General features: G+C 43.2%; 1 long non-coding RNA gene across 2 annotated transcripts in view; it reads left to right on the forward strand.

Annotated features, from left to right (window-relative positions):
- Nucleotides 1-8,016, forward strand: part of LOC147996067 (uncharacterized) — a 17,916-nt gene extending 9,900 nt beyond the window's left edge. For both annotated transcript variants that reach the window (XR_015673960.1, XR_015673961.1), the window contains exon 2: nucleotides 6,029-8,016. This is a non-coding gene — a long non-coding RNA (uncharacterized LOC147996067). The remainder of the gene's footprint in view (nucleotides 1-6,028) is intronic.
- The last annotated feature ends 14,126 nt before the right edge of the window (nucleotides 8,017-22,142 follow it).

The raw sequence follows: 22,142 nt of genomic DNA on the forward strand, positions 1-22,142 counted from the left end.
TTCATAGAGAGCCTAGATAAGGTAATGGGCTAGTTCCATCAAAGCTGGGTCATGCCTTTCAACATGTTTACATAGGGGCTGCAGCAAACTCACTTTTCAAGGAAGGGACGTTTGACATGACTCTCTTGTCCTTGCCTTAAATCCACAAACTGCTGAGCCTCTGAGCTTGGAGGAGCTTAAATGTCTCAAGAGCCATTTGTCTTCAGTGATAGCCATGGTTTCACAGGAAACATTTCTTTGGTGCAGATTATGTTTCAGGATCACTGGATTCCATTGGTTTTATTCTAATTCAAACATTTGTAGGGAAAAAATAAGTTCCATAATCTAATTCCGAGTCTTACTCATTTTAACAAATGAGGGTTTCTTTAAGAAGAAAATATAAATAAGATCTAGTAAAACACTATATATATATATATATATCATATATATATACATATATATATGATCAGGAAATGAATTGTGTTTACTGGGCTCTCAGTTCATCCTTCTGTGTAGCCTCACAGCAAACTGACATTATTGTCACTTGTATTCCTTGGTCAGCACGGTGGCTTAAGGAAGCATTTGATAGTACGATTTCCTGTCTGTGAAGACAGAAATGGAATAGCTTCATCCAGGAAACATGCTCTCTGCAAACTGACCTGTGTGTGACGAGTGTATGCTATAGTACCCAGGATGGAGACTGTCATAGTCAGATATGTACGACACTCATTATTTACAGCCCTCCTTCGATAGGCTCAAAATGCCAGGTATGTAAATATGTTTTCTCCAGGGAAACATTGAGAATTCTACTAACTCAAAAATAATGGCTTCGCCGTGTCCCACAGTGGACCTCCTTTGACTCAAGACAGCATTCCTAAAAGCAGCGCAAAAGTCAGCTTATTCATTTATTGTTCATCTGATTATTACAGATAGAGAACAAGCAGTGCAGCTTGACAAGTTAAAATCAGTTCCTGAACAGCTCCACAGTTAACAGGCACCATTCTGCCGTCAGCATTTCCTGAAATTTAGTGAATGACTAAATGCCAGTAGCCAATATATATCAACTATAACCAGGAAATACATCATCCCGAAGTCACTACTGCCCAAAGTCGAGGGTTAGCCTCTGTGGTGTCTTTGTATCAGACTCTGGACCAGCGCTTCTCAACTTGTGGGTCGTGACACAGGGGTTGCAGATCAGATATTTACCTAGGGTCTAAACTGATGACCTTACCATTGACACCGAACTGAAGGGAACATGTGAAAATGGCTTTATTTAAATGTTTCAGTGAAAGAAAGAAGAAAATGGCTTACCCGTTGCCCCTTCTCCTTGAAAAATAGTTTGGTCCACAGCAGGCGCTTAGTGCCTATGGTCCTAGCAGTGAAGTGAGCATCAGAACAAAGCCTTTGTTGTTTTCAAGACAGGTCATGTCATTGAAGAACTAAATTCTCAGTCATTTCTCCAGCAGCTCTTTGCAGCAGGGCGGTGCATGGTACTGGACATTGTACCGTCTACCACTCTGGTCCTACCCTTGAGGGGCTCATGTCTGTCACAGAAACAAGTTTTTCTTACCACCCTCTGTTTTGGAAGACTTTCCTTGGGCATTCTGTAGTTTCCAGAAATAGCTAAAAGTCGAGAGACGTTTTAAGAGAGAATTATATTTTTAACCTCGGATCTAAGGAACCATTGTAAATTAAGCAGAAAGTGGAGATGAAGAAAGCTGGGGGAGTGCACCCAGGAAAGCTGGGAAATAACACAGAATATACGAATACTGCAAATGGTTCAGTACTGCTGACAGAGATGAATTCTCGAAGACTATTTTGTGCGATTTGGTCTTCGTCGTAAGGATTACCCTCCACCAACGGGTATGTGTAAATGAGGAGTCAAATGGCAGATAAGGGTATTTATAAGCACCGGTTGCAGCATGAAGAATGGAAAGGAAAGCATCAAAAATGGGACTGAGAAAACTAGGAGATTGTCACATTGATTATGTAGGAAAATAATAACCAGGCGGGATGGAGACAAGCAAGAGGTAATGCAGTCGCTAGACATAAGTAAGGAGCACAGTAGAGGAGGTGGCAAGGATAGTGCTGGGCTTCTGACTTCAACCACCGGAAGCTCCTGGAACCATTCCCTGAGAAAAAGGTGGCAGCTGGAGAGCAGACTAAGGGATGGCAGCCATGAGCTCTGTGTAGAAGCTGCCCATTCTGGAATGCTGGTAGGAATTCTGTGTTCCGTGGTTCATTTAAACTCCTGAACTTTGGTTTCATTGTCGTTTTACTGTTTTGTTCTGTTGTTGTTGCTGCCGCCACCACTGTTGTCATTGTCGTCATTGTCATTGTCATCATTGGTGGTGGCAACACAGTCATCATCATTGTTGTTTTAGGTAAGGTCTCACTGTGTAGCCCAATGCCTCAGTCTTTTAAGAACTGGGATTGCAGGTATATGCCACCATAGTGAGTCCAACTGCCGAACTGTCCCTGAATTCTACAACATACATATGGATAGAAGAAGAACCCACAGAGGGTTCTATAAAATTGTGGTGCAAAGGCAGATGCCACAAAAGCCGAGTCATTTTCTCAGTCTCCAGTATCATATGCTGCCTAAAGCACAAGTCAGACAGTGCTGGTGGGAAAGAGCCTTAATGTAGCAAGAGGGTCATTAATGCTGGGGAAAAGGCTCAATGGGAAAGAATGCATACTGCACCACACAGCCCTGGAGCCCAAAGCCACAGAACTCATACAATAACTAACTGGAAATGGTCACTTGTGTACCTATAACCCAGCACAATGGGAATCTCTGAGGCTTTCTGACCAACAGCCTAGCCAAAAAGAAGTGGGAGACCGTGTCTCAAGAAATAATGTGTTCTATGATACACACACACACACACACACACACACACACACACACATACACACACACGCACACAAGAATGAAAGAATAACTGACATTAAAAAATAAACATTAAGACAACACCTATATAACTCATCGAGCATGGAGAAGTTGGGCTGGTGACTGTCTAGACCCTTCCCTGCTACAGACTAGTATTCCCGGAACTAGAGGTACCCTGCATACTCCCAAAGGCAAAAGGTAAATATGACGCTCTACAACGAAGCCCTTCCTGCAAGGTGCACTAGTGCCATGGTGACACGAAGCTTGTGACGTAACCACCTAGCATCTGATTGGAGTTAGGACCCATTTCTTGAGATGGAACCTACTCCTGCCACTGCTCAAGTGACCAAGACCCTGAAACTAGATAGCCCAGGGACCTAGGGGGGGAAATGGTACTCTGCTAAAGGAAGGTAGCCATGAAATGACTCCCAGTGATGTTCTGCTGTCCTCATTAGTACCCCACATAGCCATCATTAGAGAAGCTTCCTCTTATAGTAGGTGAAAGCAAACACTGAGCTCCTCAGCCAGACGAGGAGCAGAGAGTGGGCAACCTTGAAACACTCAGTTCTGAATGGGTTCTAAGTAACTATCAAATACCTCCCCTCAGGGCTCAGGGAACTTTGTGGAAAAGGAGGCAGAAAATGTGTAAGAGCCAAAGGAGAGAGAGGACATCAAGAAAATAAGGCCTTAAATACAGCAGTGTCGACAAACACACAGACTCACAGGGACTGTGGCAGCAAACACATGTGAACTCACTGGTCTGCACCAAATGGGTCCCAGTGTTGTGAGGAGAGGTGGACACAAGCCCCCATCCTCAACCCAGAAGCTATCTTCAACTGCTAATCATCTGCAAATGAAAAATTAGTTTTCTGCAATAGAGATACAGACCACTTACTAGGGATACAAACTGATTTTTTTTTTAAATGATTTACTTCTTTGGTATATATGAGTACACTGTAGCTGTCTTCAGAACACCAGAAGCGGGCATTGGATCCTGTTATAGATGGTTGTGAACTACCGTGTAATTGCTGGGAATTGAACTCAGGACCTTTGGAAAAGTAGTAAGTGCTCTTAACTTATGAGCTAGCTCTTTCCTGGTTACAAACCAATCTTAAGATCTGGCCCCATGCCCAGCAGTAGATCCCCAAGACAAAATGAACTCAATAGCATCTTTGGGGACCCTTGTGTCATAGTATTTTGTCATGGCATTATTTTAACCTTACAGGTCCTTTGCATATATTACATGGCTTCTGGTTTTAGTTTTTTAGAGATTCCTGTGAGTATAGACATGTGTGCCTCTGAGTATGTGTGTCTATGTGTCTCTCTATATATACATATGTGTGTATCTATATATGTATATATATGTGTGTGTATGTGTGTATCTATATATGTGTGTATATCTATCTAAATATGTTTATACATGAGTGTCTATATGTGTTCTTGTGCTTTTTCCATAGATTTTTTTCTTCTGTTTGTTTTGTCCTTCCCAGTTTGTCTGGTTTTTATTTTATTTTATTTTACTTGATTTCATTATTATTCTCTAGATGCCTGTTTGATCTCTAACCAGAGACAGAAAGGATGTGAATTCTGGTGGGGGTGGGGAGGATCTCAGAGGAGTTGCGAGAGGAAACTAATCAGAACATACTGTACAACAAAATCCACTTTCCATAAAAGAAAAAGATAAAAATAAACATTAAGAGGAAGTTTATTAGTAATATTTAACAGGACCGATGCTGGAGGAACGTTGGCATAGAAGTCAGAGTTCCAGAATAGCAGAGTGAGCCTCAGGGTCAGGAATTAGTGAGAGTGAGCACAGACGCCTGTCGCAATAAACTCGATGCAACTGGAACAGGTAACATGAGCCAGCAGCAAGAGCGAGGCAGAGCTGTGGGTGACAGGCGAGCCTCAGGTGTCCTTCCTCAGGGACTACCCACCACTTTTTGAGAAAGGCTCTTACTGGCCAGGAACTCACCAAGCAGGCTAGACTAGTCCCTAGAGTGACATTTTTAATAGTTTGGAATTTTGATTTATTTTTTAAAAACCACAGAAATATTATCAGAATGTGTTTTTGTTTTAATCCCAGGTGTGGGGATATGGGGCTGTCCGCATCAGCTGACTATGATTTATCTTAAGCTCTAGCAGAGGAATGGTTTTGCCAACTGCAGATGTGTGATGTTTGGAATTCTGGGAGTTTTTCAGAGGGTCTGTAAATGCTAGAGATTGGATTGGCTGGGATCAGTAATTGTTGATCGCTTCAGGAGTGGTGGTGGTTGTGATTTGATAGAAGCTGTGCTCAAAAAAGAAACTGTAATCAGACAATCAGGGATATCTCTCTCTCTCTCTCTCTCTCTCTCTCTCTCTCCTCCCTCTATCTTTCCCTCTTGTTTCTCTCCTATCTAGTGTTAGGGAGGTGAAACTGGGAGCTATAAAGGGTAGGAAAAAGAGGAAGTCACAAAGTAGCAAAGACCACATACACCTCCCCATCTCTTCCCACCTCGGGTTGCAGACACACACTATGACCACCGACACCCATCCTTTTATGTTATGGGTACTGGAGATCTCACTAAGGTCTTCATGCTTACAAAGCAAGCATTTTATCAAATGCACTCTCTCCTGCTCAGAGCGCATTATGGGAGGAAACTGTGGGTTGTGTGAATCAGGAGCAAGTGAAGCAGAAGGAGAGAGAAGGAGTCGCCAACAAAGCTGTCTATAAGGCTGAAAAAAAAAAAAAGACAAACAAGCAAAAAACCAAGTACCTTGAAACTAGTTGACACTGAGAAGAAATCACTTCAGCAGTGATGGGAAGCAGGGGGGAGGTGATGATTCCCCCAGGTAAGTTTGTGGTGAGAATGGGAGGAAGTTCCTGTCTAGTGGTTTTATTTTCTCATCACATAGAAAAAAATTTCTTACCTAGAAAAACTGTTTTCTTTCCTGAAGTATATATGCCAACTTTATGATCATGAATTTTCTGATTGTGGTTTCACCTATGAGTAAACCCAAAACTTACCATTAAATAATTACTTGTCTTCCTTTAACAAGGGGCTCTTTAACCCCTAGTTCCAAGAGTTGCTCAAGCCAAAATTTAGTGGGCATCAGAGTACAGATGAATTCTACCCTAGGTGTAATGCTATGGGTTCAAAGCACCTTTGTTTTATCTAGGGAAGGGACATCCAACATCACAAGAGACTCAAAATATTGCACCAATGACCTAGAACCCATTCATCAGGAGCACCGTCATTTGCAAGTATATCACGAAACAAGTTCTAGCCATTCTCAGCAGTTGGCTTTCCATCCCAGTCACAAACAACATGGCAGCCAACGTATTTGCAGAATGGCCAAGGCTCCACTCAGATCTGAAGAAGGAAGCAGGGAAGCTTCACCTCCCGGTTCTCTGTCCTCACTCTGGGGATCCCATTTTGATGCTTCACAAGGAGGGAGGATCCTGGAGAAGTCTCCTAATTGGATCAGCAGCCGCCCTCCCATAAACACACCCACATCCACACACCCTTCCTGTGCCATTTCAAAAAAGAAAGGTTCACGTCTGTCCTTTCACACAACTTCTGAAGAAAATTATTCGATCAACTTCCAAGTTGACTATTTCAAAACTTAGTAACATCCTGAATTTGTCAGTGAAATGAAAGTAGGAAAGGGAAAGGGGTGGGAAACAGCTTGGCAGAAAGGATAAACAGGACACAGGATGAGGAGGAGCAGCCGGAATGTGGAAGGGTTGTGCTGGTTCAGTCAACTGAGATGTAAAGGCATACAGTTCTCTCCTCTGTTCTTTATTGTCTAGCAAGCATTTCACCATATTCCTCAGGGATAAGATCTGATCCGCTCCACTGCTAGAGACGCAGCAATTGGAGAGACTTTTGTAGTAGAGAAGTAAACAGTAAGTAAGAGCAGGGAGCCAAAGTCAACAGTTAGCTATTCCTTTCCAGCTGGAAAAGAGGATCATTTTAGTGTTTTTCAGCCACACCCCTCGCTGGCACAGGCCCAGCTCTTTTTATGCCCAGAATTTTTACCTTTTCTGACAAGACCTTAGTCCAGCATCTCTGATCCAAGTGCAGCTGTTTAGAAGCCCCTCCCCTTCCCCTATCCTTCCATTTTCCTTGTCCAGCCTGCCATGCTGCCACTGCCTGTGGAAGAAAAAGTGGACCATTGGCTTAGACATCTCAGTCAATGCAATTCCCTATTGACTTGTGGCAGACCATGGCCCAAATCACTCATTTCCCACTACAAGGAATGGAAAGTTCTTTTCTACGGCCCCAAAAATCACCACCTTGGCAGAAGCCACGTCAGTGTAATTTGTCTGCCTTGAGGAGACAGCCTAGGCCAGAGTGAGTTGGGGCTGCTGGACTGTCACTTGGAAAACAGGTTGTTTTTCTGGGGTGAATTTGGGTTTATTGAGCTTATAAAAGCTTCATTTTGGAAAAGATGATGGCTATTGTTCATAATGAAGCATCACAACCCTATCTCCAGAGGCTTCTCCGCCCTAATGAAGCATGAGGTAAGGACACCGGGACTTTATGACTGAGGCCATCAGCTATAAAGGACACTATGTAGGTCCTGTTCCATTGGAAGGCTCACTTTGGATCACTGTACAAGCTGAAAAGGAGGAACCAAGCAAGAAGACTGTGGAAGGCAGGGTAGGCGAGCTATTGTCTTTGAATTTGCACTCAATGGGAAGGAAAAGAAGAAAATGAAAGGGAAGTTTCCTGAACGTGTAGGGGTTGCCCACTGTGATTCTCACCAAGGTCAACTCCAGCTGAGAGATGTGAGGACATTAAGCAGAAACTCATTTGGCCTGATTTGTTTGGTAAACCTGTCACATGGGGAAAGAAGAAAGAGAGGCTAGGGGTATAAGAGCTAAAAGCAGTGTGTGGTCCATGTGTTGGATCTGGTTTGAAGAAACCAGTTACAAAAGACCTCCTACGAAGAATTGGTGGTATTTGGAAGTTATTATTTATTTTAATGTGATAATGATTATTGTAAGTTTGTGAGAAAAATTTTTTTATTATTTTTAGAGACACACATATGTATATTTACGGTTGAAATATCATTGCTCCTGGAGTTTACTTTGAAATATCTGGGTCAAAAAAAAAGCAAAGTAAACATTGTAATAAATCAGCAGTGAGTTTAGAAAATTGGGATACATGAGCACTAATCACACTCTTCCCTTTCTGTTTATCGAAAAATACATGATGGGGAAAGATTTAAAAAAAATTAAACAAGCAAAAAGTCAAGGGTAGTCTAAAAAGATTAGAAAACATCTGCAGGACAAGTATTCCCCAGGATCTCTTGTGTAACTAAATCTCCACTGCAAAAGCAAGAGCTCACAGGCAACAAAAATCCAGCTCACTCTCCAGGAGGCAACTGTTTAGAAGCAGACAGGGATTCAGACCATAGAGCAACTGGACAGGCCCCATGGGAGCAGGGAGGAGGGGGAGTAAGAGGGAGAGGGAGAAAGGGGGGAGGGGGAAGGGGGGAAGGGGAAAGGAAAAGGGAGAAGGGGAGAAAAGGGGAGGGAGAGGGGGAGGGAGGGGCAGGGAATGCTTTGAGGGGGAAACAGATCTGAGCCAAGGCTTGCCCAATGGGAAGTCCTGTTAGGTAGACAAGTCCTTCTGTTCCAGCCAGGTCGCAGTCTCAAAACCTGCCCAGGAGATGAGGAAATGTGGGAAAGGACAGGGAGCACCATTAGAGACCAGAGCTTTTGAAAGCCCCTTTGTGGTGACTTTAGTCACATAATAACCTTGAGAGCTGTGTGTAATCCCAGCACTCCAGAGGCAGAGGCAAGCAGATCTTCATGAGTTCCAAGGCCAGCCTGGTCAACAGCAAATTCTAAGACAGCCAGGGCTACACAGAGAAACCCTGCCTGGACTCCCAAGGCCAGCAAATGACCTTGAAATGACAAGAAATCTGAGATTGGAAAAGACCACTCGATACAACCCATTTCTCAGTGTGGTGGTTTGAATAAGAATGGTCCCGTTGGCTCCTGTATTTGAAAGCTTAGTCACGAGGAGTGTAAATGTTTAAAAGGATTACAAGGATTAGGAGGTGTAGGTGTGTCCTTGTTTGAGATTTCAAAAGCTGTGCCTGGCCCAGTCTCTGTCTCTGTCTCTGTCTCTGTCTCTGTCTGTCTGTCTGTCTGTCTGTCTCTCTCTCTCTCTCTCCCTCTCCCTCTCCCTCCTTCTCTCTCTTCACCTCCCCCCCTGCCTTCAGTTCAGGATGTAGCTCTCAGGAACTCCAGCATTATTCACGATGCCATGCTGTCACAGATGATAATGGACTAGCCCTCTGGGACTGTAAGCAAGCCCCCAGTTAACTGCTTTCTTTTGTAAGAGTTGTCTTGCTCCCCGTGTCCCAGCAAAACAGTGATTAAGACACTAAGACACTCAGGAAAGCTAAAACTGACTCACAGCAAAGCAAAGAACATTTTACACAAACAGAGAGCACCAGATGGGGTAAAGGTGGAGGCAGAGGCTGGATTAATCCCCAGCAAGCGTCATTTCCTGTCTGACTCTCCGAACACTGACCTTCTAGGCATGTTCTCCTCTCTGTTTACATGAAGGGACCCCAATGTAAGCCTCCATCCTTGCTTGGGTTTCCAGCATCCAGTAAATGACATTTAATTCTCTCCAAACTTAAGTAACCCACTTCCCTGTGGAGGTACCTACAAGAGTCAAGGCAGGGCAGTAGCAAGGAGCGTTTTGTGTTTGCACAGGTCCAAGCAGCCTGTCCATACCTGCTACAGCTCTGGGACCCTGCTGCTTCCAAAAGGAGTTAGGGCCAAGCATATGAATGGAGACTTGCTGACAGGCTTGGTTAAGGGGTGGGGGTGGGACACCATCAATTATTCAGAAGAGAGAAGGAGTTTCTTTTCTTTCCTTGTAATAGCTTCTAGGGCCATTGGAACATTACTACAGAAAGGTTTTTTGAGGAACCTTGGAGGACATCTTACCAATCACCGATACCTCTCTTCAAGTCCAGGTTTCTACAGTCTACGCTCATTGGCCTGTCAGAAAGCTCGTGGTGTTTTACAAACAGAAGCTACACCGGTGATTACAGTCCCTGTGCAGATTGAGACCTTTTCACTGGAGATCGATAAGGAGAAGAGGCAAGCCCAAAGCATTTCAGGTCACCTGCAGACCCTCTTCTCTGTGGAAAGGAGTTCTCAAGTGTACTTACTCTGTGGTGGAGCGTCACCTCAGGGGATCTGAAGGTCCCACCTGAGGGCCCTTCTCTCGGCCCTGGGTACAGTGTAGTCACATCTCAGGTTAGGATTAGGGCAAAGGGTGTGGGCTCTGCTTTAAGAGCCCTTTAATTTCTCTACAAGTGGAAGACACAGCCCCTTTTTTTCTCTAGTGTCTGACCTGAATCTCGATCTTCAGCTGAGGACCAGATGCAGAGGCTGCCGTATATCCAGAGACTGTGTTGCATTTTTGAAAGAATAGAACAGACACAGAGGCACACACAGAGAGGAACCCCAGAGAATGAAAACACAGAGAGAGCAGGTCCCTGGTACAGCTGACAGGTTGCACACCAAGTTCCCATTTTTTTTTCTTTCTTTCTTTTGTTTTAGGACGTAAACATTCGATTCTTTCAAAATTTAACACGCTGATAATTCCAAATAGCTGCTTAGAGCTCAATTTCCTGGCATCGTCTGTGAAAGCCGGCCTTTGAGTTAGCTGATGCCCCTGCCTCCTCTGCCTCCTGAACAGAACAGAGCAGCCAGTTTTCTTCAATCCGTTTTCTTGTTCTGTTTTGGAAGGTCTCATTCTGACCTGTACAAGTGCATTATGACCGAGCATAAAAAAACAGACACTGTGTTTTCCAGAAACTCAAAGAAAGGTGAAAGAGAAGAACCTAGAATGCTAAACGGATGGGGACAATGTAGGACAATTCATAAGCAGGTACACCTTGGATTGGGAAACTATTAGAGCAGGCGGTAAATGGTGGCTCACTCCTGTCATTGCAGTACTAGGGAAGTTGAGGCAGGCGGATTGCTGTGAATTTGCAGGTTAGACTGGGATACGATATAAGTTCCAGGCTAGACTGTGCTACAGAATAAGGTCCTAATTCGAGACACATCTACGTTGATGCCATTCCTGCATAAGTGAAACCATTGCAAGCCCATGGACTAGGGAAGGCCTGGTGGCTTGTGTAGCCCAACCTCGCAGGCAGTAGTTTCCAAAGTCCGTTATTAGGATTAAGTAAGATAATATCCGCCAGTCGTGACACATGGCAAAGAATAGGCACTGAATGAGAGTTATTGATAATACCAACTAGCGGGGCTAGAAAGGATCAGCAGAACTTAGTTGAGTAGAAGGAAAAAAATAATTGTGAGTGGGGCCCAGGTGGTCTGTAACACAGAGGTTCCCCACTCACTCAGTTATGAAATCATAGGAGTATGTTAGCATAGGCTAGACCAGATCTCACAAAGCTCGAATAGTTACCCAGCAAACAAATGTGAATGCATATCTTACTCTCTGCCTTGGGTTTGTTCTTAGTGCTTTATGCTTGGAGAGTATGTTCACAAACGCTAATCTCAAAAGATATATTCAGTCCGAAGCATAGCCTGAGGTAAACATGAGCGGGACTCTGTGTGGTACAGACTCATTCTTTCTTGCCTCGCTAGACGGGGTAAAGGTTAACTTCAGAAACAGACTTGACATGGACCAATGCCCTATTTTGAAAATTAAGATAATCAAATCAAATGCCAAAATCATGCTTAACTTTCTTTTTTTTTTTTTTTTGGTTCTTTTTTTCGGAGCTGGGGACCGAACCCAGGGCCTTGTGCTTCCTAGGTAAGCGCTCTACCACTGAGCTAAATCCCCAGCCCCCATGCTTAACTTTCTTAAAGAACCAAACTTGAAGGTGGCAAGATAGCTCAGTGGGCCAAAGGAATCTGCCTCCAACCCCGACGGCCTGGTTACAATTCCTAGTATCCACATGGTCCTCCAGGCAAGTTTTCCTCCGCCCTCCACATGTGCATTGTGATGCCTAGCGTAAAACAAATGTACAATAAATTTCTTCGTTTTTTGTTTCTGTTCTTTTAAGACTACTTTCAAACACTTAATTTCCAGAAACCTCCATTTGGATAAGAATGACTGGTTGACTACACTACTGTTTTTATCTCCTTTTAGGCATTTAAAGCAATTCCAAGAGGATTATTTATTTCTACAGCTTTATAAATGTAAAGGCCTAAAATTAACACACCATATCCACTTTAATGTATAACTTAAGCTTTTGATCAAACTTAAACCTCTTTGAGACTCTTCTGAATAGTTGTATGCCCTAAGGGAATCCCAATTATTGATCGGTTCACACTCAAAACCTGCCAATAAAAGACCTTTATTTCTGGGTCTTCAGAACCAGAAAGTTAAGCATGGGGGCTGGGGATTTAGCTCAGTGGTAGAGCGCTTACCTAGGAAGCACAAGGCCCTGGGTTCGGTCCCCAGCTCCGAAAAAAAGAACCAAAAAAAAAAAAAAAAAGAAAGAAAGAAAGTTAAGCATGATTTTGGCATTTGATTTGATTATCTTTCGGGGACTGAAGAGCTAGCCTGTTGGCCAAGAAGAGTGCAGTCCACACTGCTCTTGCAGAGGAACAGAGCTTAGTTCCCCATATCCGCCATGGGCCGCTCCAAACCTCCTCCTCTGGGAACTCCAGCTCTGGGGAATACGACGCCCTCTTCTGTCCTCTTCAGGTACTTGCACTCATGTGCACATACCCATACTCAAATACTCATACACAAATACAAAATTTAGAATTTTTCAAAAGAATTAGCGCTCAGAACTCTGAACTGTGTCCCAAGGAAAGCAGGTGAGATGGCGGCTTTCGGGGGCAGGTGGAGCTCATTTCTTACAAAACTAATTGTTTTCTCTGTAAGAAACTTCTGTTAAGATGTTGATTAAAAACAGAGACTGACGGAAGATAAATAGAATATATAAACAGAAGAGAAATGGACATACAAGAAAGAAAGTCCAATAACTTCCAGTATATAACTCTATACACTACGGCAGTGGCCACAGTCCACATTGCAGGCAGCGGCTGCAGACATGTGTGAGTTCTCATCCCTTCAGTGGCTTCCCAATTCTGTTTTGAAAGTTTTTTTTCAAACTCCCCCTCTTCCCATTTCTTCTGTACCATTCACCATTCCTCCCCCTACAGTTTCCGACATTCTTCCTGGCAGTTCTGTGCCCACCCACAAGCAAGGATGACAATAATAGAACACTTCCTGGTTTTCTCCCGAGGCCATGGGTCGGAAGTTAAATAATCTGCCCTAAGGATCCCAGTTTTTCTTCCTAGTCCCGGCTCAGGGCCTAGCTCCCTATGGTCACACAGGGCGTCCGGGATCCTTGACACACACCAGCTTCCAGGGCCCTTAGAGGGAGTCACCTCCACAGCGTGGGGAGCTGGGTGACCAGGGAGCATCTCTCCGGAGCTTAGCGCTCGCGGGGAATCTTCCGGTGCTAAACTGATCTTTAAAAAGATGATCATTCTACATTCAGTGAGCAAACAAAAACAAACAAAACCAACAATGGCAAAATGGGGTGGGGTGGAGGGTGGGGGTGCGGGGCGGGCAAGGCTGGGCGAGGCGGCCTCTCTACAGATTGAGCTAGCTGAGCTCTTCCCTTTCACTTCAGGGAGCCCATTGTTTGACAAACACGCTAACACTGCTTGAATTCCAAAGTGAAATTTTGTTTCCAAGAAACGAAGAGGAAACTCTAATCAAGGGCCACAGTATTGAGGTTTCACTTTTAAATTGAGCTTATCCTATCCTACCTCCCCCACCCCACCCCCCAAGTCATATACAAGATTGTTCTAGAAGTACATTTTACTCTTTAGGAATGGTTTCCCATTGGGCCTTCTCTCCTTTTATAAAGTTAAAATTCCTTACAGCTTGTCAACACAAGAGTGAGTACTGCCCTCCATGAAATTATAAAAGTTAATTTTCTGCTTGAACAGGAGAAGATTTACAGAATATGTATTCTGGACTGCAGACCTCCTCACAGAGCAGAGAGGTTCTCACATTCCTCTCACTTGGCCCCAAAATACTTTTCTGGAAATTCGCTTGCATGACAGCCAAGGACACCCATATTTGGAGCCCCGTGGGCTAAGAAAGGGCACATCGTAGCACCACAATTAAGAAGGAAGCCCAGCGCGATTATTTCTCCCAGATGGTTATGAGGTCATTTCCAAAGAAATAAAGGCCTTGATCTATTTGGGGTCTTGTCAATATCGATTCAATATTTACATTATCAGAGGGAGAAAAAAAAAACTTGGTCTTTTAGGAAAGACAGTCTATGTGATGGGAACTTGAGATGCTGTGCTGACCCTACAGTGGATTGATGAGGCTTCCTCCTCAAAGTCTGCCACTCACTGTGACCCCGGTGAATGCTGGAGGTTAGCTGCTGGTGGGAAAGGGAGGCGGGTCACATTCAGGAATTGTTTGGATGTAAGCATTTCTGGTAAGTGGCTCTCCATGGCTGAAGATCATATCTAGGGCCTGGAACATATTAGGCAAGCCTACCATTTCCTCCCCAAACTCCCCACTGCTGAGGGAATTTGTTGATTTCTTCTCTCTCTCTGCATATTTATTTTCATACTAAATCTTGTAGGCATAGTTTCTAAGGTCTTGCCCTTGGAGACTGCTCAAAATTGTATGCACTTCGGGACTCACACATGATCTAGCTATCCCGGTGTAAGAATGAATAATATTGAATTCTATTTTACAGCATAGCCTCTCAGTCGTTATTTTTAGAAACATGTTATATAATCTTTTCTCCATATAGCCAACATCTTCTAAAAGAAAACTTAGAAAGATGTGAATCTGTATATTCACAGATATGTGACTCTCTCTCTCTCTCTCTCTCTCTCTCTCTCTCTGTGTGTGTGTGTGTGTGTGTGTTAAGGTAAAGGGCAGGGAACAGTGGTATTAGGGCTTTGGTATCAAGACATTCCCTGCAGAATGAAAGATTACATTACCTTAAACCAGCAGCATGTTTGTTACTCCAAAACTGTGACTACACACTGAGACTTCAAAGGAACCATGAGTGCCACCACCCACCATCCTCAGAGTCGTAGTCTTCTGTACCGAAGGATGCTGTCGGAAAGAGCTTGTCACTAAAGCTCCTCAGAAGATGCAGTAGAACCTATTGTTCAACATTTTTGTTGTTGTTTGTTTCCTGAAAGATTCTCCAACAATTTCCTCTGGTCTTAGTTCCAGGAACGGCCGTGCTTCTTCTGGGCCACTGTTCTTTTTTATCTTATCAACTGTGTACATAAACAGCCACAGTACAAATTTGGAGCCCAAGGTCACATCTGCAGCCAAGTCACTCCCCAGCAACTATGGAAAAGGCACACTCGGGGTTCCAGTTCTGTTGCCTTTCTTATTCCTAATTATTATTTGTGATGAGTTGATGCATTTTATATATGTTTTCTTGAGAGGGAACTGGGAACGTGAATTAATAAAGCATTCTTTCTCTTGATTTATTGAGACAGGATCCCTGTACACAGCCCCGGTGAACCTTGAACGATGTCACCCAAACTACTGTCAAACTCAGATCGATCCTTTGCCTCTCCCTCCTGCTTGCTTAGATCACAGACGTGCACCTCCATCCTGGTTGAACTAAGGCATCTTTCCGAAATTCTGGCTACAGATTTAGTGTGGACATAGAGATTTATCATAGACATATGGCTATGCAGAAAAGGAAAACTATCTACTTACCATACCAAAAAAGTATTTTGAAGGTGTGTGTTGCAAAGCACACTTCTAGGATCCTTCCTGCCGCTTTCTTAGCTCTCTCACCGTGCAGCCGCTTCCCACTCACCGTGCCTCTGCCATCGTTCTAGCATGTCCCCAACCATAGCAGCACCAGCCCGCCTTTGCCGTGCTCAGGGGCAGATGCATGGAGATGGAACTTCACACAAGGTTCTCGGGTATCTGAAAAACCACGAGAAAGTGATCTAGAAGCCATTCACTGACAGAGCGTGAGCTGACTAGGGGGTAGGGAGACCCAACCTTCCTAGACCATCCTGAAGACCTGAGCCATCCTAAAGGACACATAGATCTCATGGAAGATACAGGCAAGAGCATCAGCCCTGAGGACCACAAACAGAAAGGCAGCTTTCTTTTTTTTTTTTTTTTTTTTTTTGGTTCTTTTTTTCGGAGCTGGGGACCGAACCCAGGGCCTTGCGCTTCCTAGGTAAGCGCTCTACCACTGAGCTAAATCCCCAGCCCCGAAAGGCAGCTTTCTAGCAAGAAAGGGGTTTCAGTCCTGTCAGGCCCCTCTTCCTGGAGCACATCGGACTGTCGAGCTTTGTCTCAAACTCCTCACTGTTTGAAATGCCATTCCAATCAGAGAAAGGATAAAGTTCTACCATCCTCCCAGCAGGTCTACTTCTAATGTCCCCACCCTGATCATGGGAGTGCCCAGCCCCGAGGCTTCCCTCCTATACCATAGTCCCCTACCTTCACACTGCTGGTAAACCCTCGCTGACATCACCAACCCCCTTACTCTCTTTCCATTGAGTATGCCTTTCTCTGACTCTTTCTCCCATTCATAAAATGAGAGGGTGGGCTGGCTGTGAGGGAATCTGAGACTCCACACGTGTCAGTTTATTTCCACCCACAAATTGAGATGACTACTACTGAGTTATGTCACCTAAGAAAAGTGAATCATTATTCAAATCTGTCTTATGGGCTGTAGTAGACACAGTTCAGTCTGGAAGGTTTCTGCCCCGCAGACATGGAGGGGTTGAGTTTGGATCCTGAGAACCAATGCAAAAAAGGGACCTGCTGCCAAGCCTGACATACTGAGTTCAATTCCTGGGAACCACAAGTTGAAAGGAGAAAGTCAACTCCTGAAAGTTATCCTCTGACCTCTCAGACACACTCAGTAGCATAAGCACACATTCACATGTATATGTACACACAGACAGACAACACATAGAGACACCCAGACACACAGACACACAGAGAGACACGGACATAGACACACAGACTCAAAATATACACACATACACAAAGACCCACACAGACACATACTCATACACACATAGACATACACACACAGACACACAGACACACAAAATACACAGGCACACATATACACACAGGCACACAGCACACACAGATACACAGAGACACACAGACACAGACACACACAGATAGATACACACAAATACACACAGATGTATACATACTCATACACACATAGACATATAAACATAGACACACACAGAGACATACACACACATGCATTCACAGACATACAAACACACAGAGACAGATACATACAGATACACACAGATAGACACATACACACTCATACACACATAGACACACACAGACACACACAAACATACACAGATATATACACAGACAGATATACACAGTATATACATACTCATGCACACATAGACATACAAACAGATCCACTTATACCAACATACACACAGACACAAAACACACAGACACATACAGATAAACAATATACATAGACACACAGACACACAATACACACAGAAATAGACAAACACAGACATACACACACATGCATTTGCAGACATACAAACACACAGACAAATACATACAGATACACACAGACAGACACATACACACTCATACACACATAGACACACACAGACACACACAAACATACACAGACAAATATACACAGTGTATACATACATATGCACATATAGACATATAAACAGGTGCACTTATACCAACATACACACAGACACAAAACACACAGACATATAGAGATAAACAACATACATAGACACACAGATACACAACACACACAGACACAGACAAACACAGACATACATACACATGGATACATAACACCTAGAAATACACACGCACGCACGTAGACACAAAACTGCTGCGACAACTTTAGAGAAAACGGAACTCCTGGAGTGGATGTGGCAGACATCTAACTATGACCATGCTGGACCTTATGGCAAACACTTTTCATTGGCCCTATTCGTTCATTTTCCTTTACTAATAAAAACCATTTTGTGCATCCACTGGGTACCTGGGTTTCAGAATTACCGAGCCCTAGAAATAAGCGGATTCACCAAGGCTAGTCTCCTTACCAAAGCAAGAAGAGGCATGCAGAATAACCCAGAGATGGAGACGGAGTTAGATGACAACATAGAGCATTGTCCTCATGTGACACGGGTGGAACATGGGGCCAAGATAGGCCTCGTCCGCTCTCCTAACCATAAAACACAATGAATGGCTGTCATCATGCCGAGGACATGAAGAACATGAATCTTCAATTATAGCTTTTGGTCCCTGAATTAAAACTCCAGGACGCCCTCCCTTCTAAAACCCTTAATGAAAGATAATGCAGATTTCTAAATTCGAGCTGCGCTGGGCCGTGGTTTTGTTGCTTGCATTAAAAGCGCTCCCATTGCTACAATGACCAGAGACAGGGAAAACGATGCACAGTGCTCCAGCGCTCAACTCGGTGGACAGAGCTAAGGCCATGAATCCTGGAATCATTAAGTTCCCAAAGGGCCCAAGGAACATCACAAGAACCCTTTCCAAATGATTCATTCGGCCACTAGTCAGTCATACCCCTAAGATATTTTTTCCCAGGGACTTTTATTTTGGCAGCTGTTTCAACAACCAACTTTTCTCTTGAGGATCCAGGTATCTTGATTGGCTGACACAACTGTAGCCATAGGTAGTACATAAATGAATGAATGTGGTTGCGTTCCGATTGAACTTGTCTATGGATACAGAAATTAGAGTTTTATGACGTCTTCATGTGTCAGAAAAATAATAATTCTATCATTTAATCAGTTGCAAATGCCTGGATTACGAAGTGAATTCCAGAATAGCCAGAGAATGGTGCACAGACACACATGCAGGCAAAACATCTATACACATAAAAATACAAATAAAACTTTTATGTATATGTTGTATGTCGTATATGACATATATATGTATGTACACACACACACACACACACACACACACACACACACACACACATATATATATATATATATATATATATATATATGAGTGAATGAGAGAAAGAACATTGCAACGCTCTTCTACAGCAAATGCACCATTTTGCGTTTCTACCCATAGTACACATGGCTTCCAATTTCTCTCCATCCTGGCCAACTTATTTTCTGAATTCTTAGGAATATCTATCCCACTGGGTATGAAATGATATCTCCCTATGGCTTTGATCTGCATGTCCCTTAACAATTTTTTGTGTTGAGCATTTGTTCCTGTACTGATCGGCCATTGTGTTTCTTTAAAGAAATGTCTGTCCAATTGCTTCACCCATATTTTAATCAGGTTTTGTTGTTGTTCCACAGGATATTTTAAAAAGCAATTTGGATATTAATCTCTCTTTTTTTTTTTTTTTGGTTCTTTTTTTCGGAGCTGGGGACCGAACCCAGGGCCTTGCGCTTCCTAGGTAAGTGCTCTACCACTGAGCTAAATCCCCAGCCCCTGGATATTAATCTCTTGAAAGAAGTATCTTCCAATTTTTTTCTCCTCTTCTGTAGACTGCCTTTTCATTCGGAGTGGTACCTTTTGAGAGACAAATAATTTTTTTTTTATTTTGACGAAGTTCATTTTACCTATTTTTTGTCCTTCTCATTACAACTACATATAAACAAAGTTACCTCAAATTTTAAAGGTTTCTCTTGCTCTTGCTTTTGTTTCACAGAGTTGGGGATTGAACCTGACTGTGCACGCTAGGCACACACTATACTCTGAGCAGTGTGCCCAGTCCTCAAATTTAAAAGTCTAATTGAGGGGCTGGACAGATGACTCAGCTGTTAAGAGCACTGACTGCTCTTCCAGAGGTTCTGAGTTCAAATCCCAGCAACCACATGGTGGCTCACAACCATTTGTAATGGGATCCAATGCCCTCTTCAGAAGAAAACAACAGTGTACTCACATACATAAAATAAATAATTCTTTTTTAAAAAGTTTAATAAAATGAAATATAGGGGCTGGGGATTTAGCTCAGTGGTAGAGCGCTTACCTAGGAAGCGCAAGGCCCTGGGTTCGGTCCCCAGCTCCGAAAAAAAGAACCAAAAATAAATAAATAAATAAAATGAAATATAAAGAAAATTTGTAGTTCACGGCTTATCCCACAAGCAAGTCTGCAAACCCATGCTAGAGAATAGAAAATGGGATTGTTAAAATTACTGTCTTGCATAAAAATTTTTTATCTAAGCCAGATGTAGTGGCATATTCCTGAATTCCAGCACTCAGGGGGCTGAGGCAAGAGGGTAGGAAGTTTAAGCCCAGCTTGGACTATACAGTGAGTATGTCTCAAATACACACACATACACACACACACACACAGAGAGAGAGAGAGAGAGAGAGAGAGAGAGAGAGAGAGAGAGAGAGAGACTCCTATATACATGGATTCATTTTATTTGTCCCAAAAGTCAAACTAGGAAACAAAAAGTAGGTACAATGCCATATTTGATTTTAAGAAACTAATTCCCCACATTATCAATGCTCTTGAGAATTCCACTTTTAACATGGCTCTATGCTCTTTAGTGCTTTGTGGCAGAGGATTTCTGGATTTGACAGGTGGCCAGTGCCATCTAACCAGCCTCCCCTCCTGGGAATCCTTCCTCCACGCCCTTACAGATAATGTCTGCATCTTGGCCTCCCAAAGGCCCCAGAGGCAGCCATTTCTAATGCATGAAAGCGCTGTTAGAAAGTCCAGGCATTGTATTACAAGAACAGTTTGCAACCTCTCCTATAAATTGAGTGCAGCCTCTTGTTTAAAGACAGTGTTACCGTTGAGCATCATCCCTATCTTGGGTACACTGCCCACAAAGAGCCCAAAATCCAGCTGGAAATGTCAGTCTGCATCTGGGCCTTTGGGAAGTATTTAAGATTAAGTAAGGTTGTGAAAATGTGGCCTCCCAGGTGGCATGAGTGGTTTGATCAAAAGAAAAAGGAGAGACCACAGCTCACAAGTTTGGTCTGATCCCCACCAGATGCAGGTACCATGCTTTATGTTTCCCAGTCTCTAGAATCATACACTAAGAACAACAACGAAAACATACAAACAGGCAAAACCCTCCGTTCTTTATAAATCATAGCTTGGAGCTGGCAAGATTCACCAACTGGTAAAGGTGTTTGTTACCAACTCTGATAACCTGTGTTCAGTCCTGAGAACATACATGGTAGAACTCCCATGGCCTTAACATGCAAGCCATGGCATGCATGAACTCCAACACTCCGGTGTGTGAGCACATGCACTTGTGTGCACATGCATGTATATACAAACATATTCACAAACAAATGCATGAAGTTTAAAATGGCTATTTATTTATTTATGTATTTATGTATTTCTGGGTACCATGTGCGTGCCTGGTGCCCTCAGAGGCAGAAGAGGGCATTAGATGCCCTGGAGCTAGAGATGGTTACAGATGGTTATGGCCCACCAGGCGGGTCCTGGGAATCTGAGCCATGGTGCCATCTGCTCAGCCCCAAACATATTTCCTTAAACTAAAAATGATCACAATCCATGGTATTCAGTCACGACAAAACAGACTAAGATAATTTTTTTCAGAATGATAATGTTTTAGTTCTGGCTTTGCATATTTTGATTGTTTATAATTTATTTTTATGGGTCAAGAATTATATAATAAATATGCTTAAAAGGATGTGCCTTGCCATCAAAAATATTATCACAAATCAATGGAAATCTTCTCAGGTGTTTACATGGTTAACAAGAGCCATCTTCAACGGTACAGTCCTAAGTCGAGCCCCACTGTGAAATCTCCTGGACACTTCAACAACCTCCATCCCTAAATTGCAAATACATTGGTCTACTTAAAAGTCACGTACGATGAGATCACCTCTAGATTTTATTATTATACCACTCTCAAAATCAAAGCCAAAATCCCTTCCATAGACCACAAAGCCTAACACTGGTTCTGCCTCATCTTGTCTCCTTGTTCCTTGCTCCACACCACAGTTCCTCAGATTTGTCATGACCCTGTACGCTGTTGGCCCTTCTGTCCTCCGTACTCACCACACAAGCCACTCTGTGCCCAGGTTTATGGATTTCTAAAAAAAAAATTATTTTTAAGTGTGTAAAAGATTTGTGTGTTTGATGTGTGTTTATGTGTGTGTGTGTGGTGTGTACTTGTGTGTTTATGTGTGTATATGTGGTGTACGTGTGTGTATGTGTGCATGTTTGTGTGTGTGTATATATGTGTGTGGTATGTATGTGTATGTATGTGGAGTGTGTGTGTGTA

Source organism: Rattus norvegicus, chromosome 2, assembly GCF_021556685.1.
Source record: "Rattus norvegicus strain SHRSP/BbbUtx chromosome 2, alternate assembly SHRSP_T2T, whole genome shotgun sequence".
NCBI lineage: Eukaryota > Metazoa > Chordata > Mammalia > Rodentia > Muridae > Rattus > Rattus norvegicus.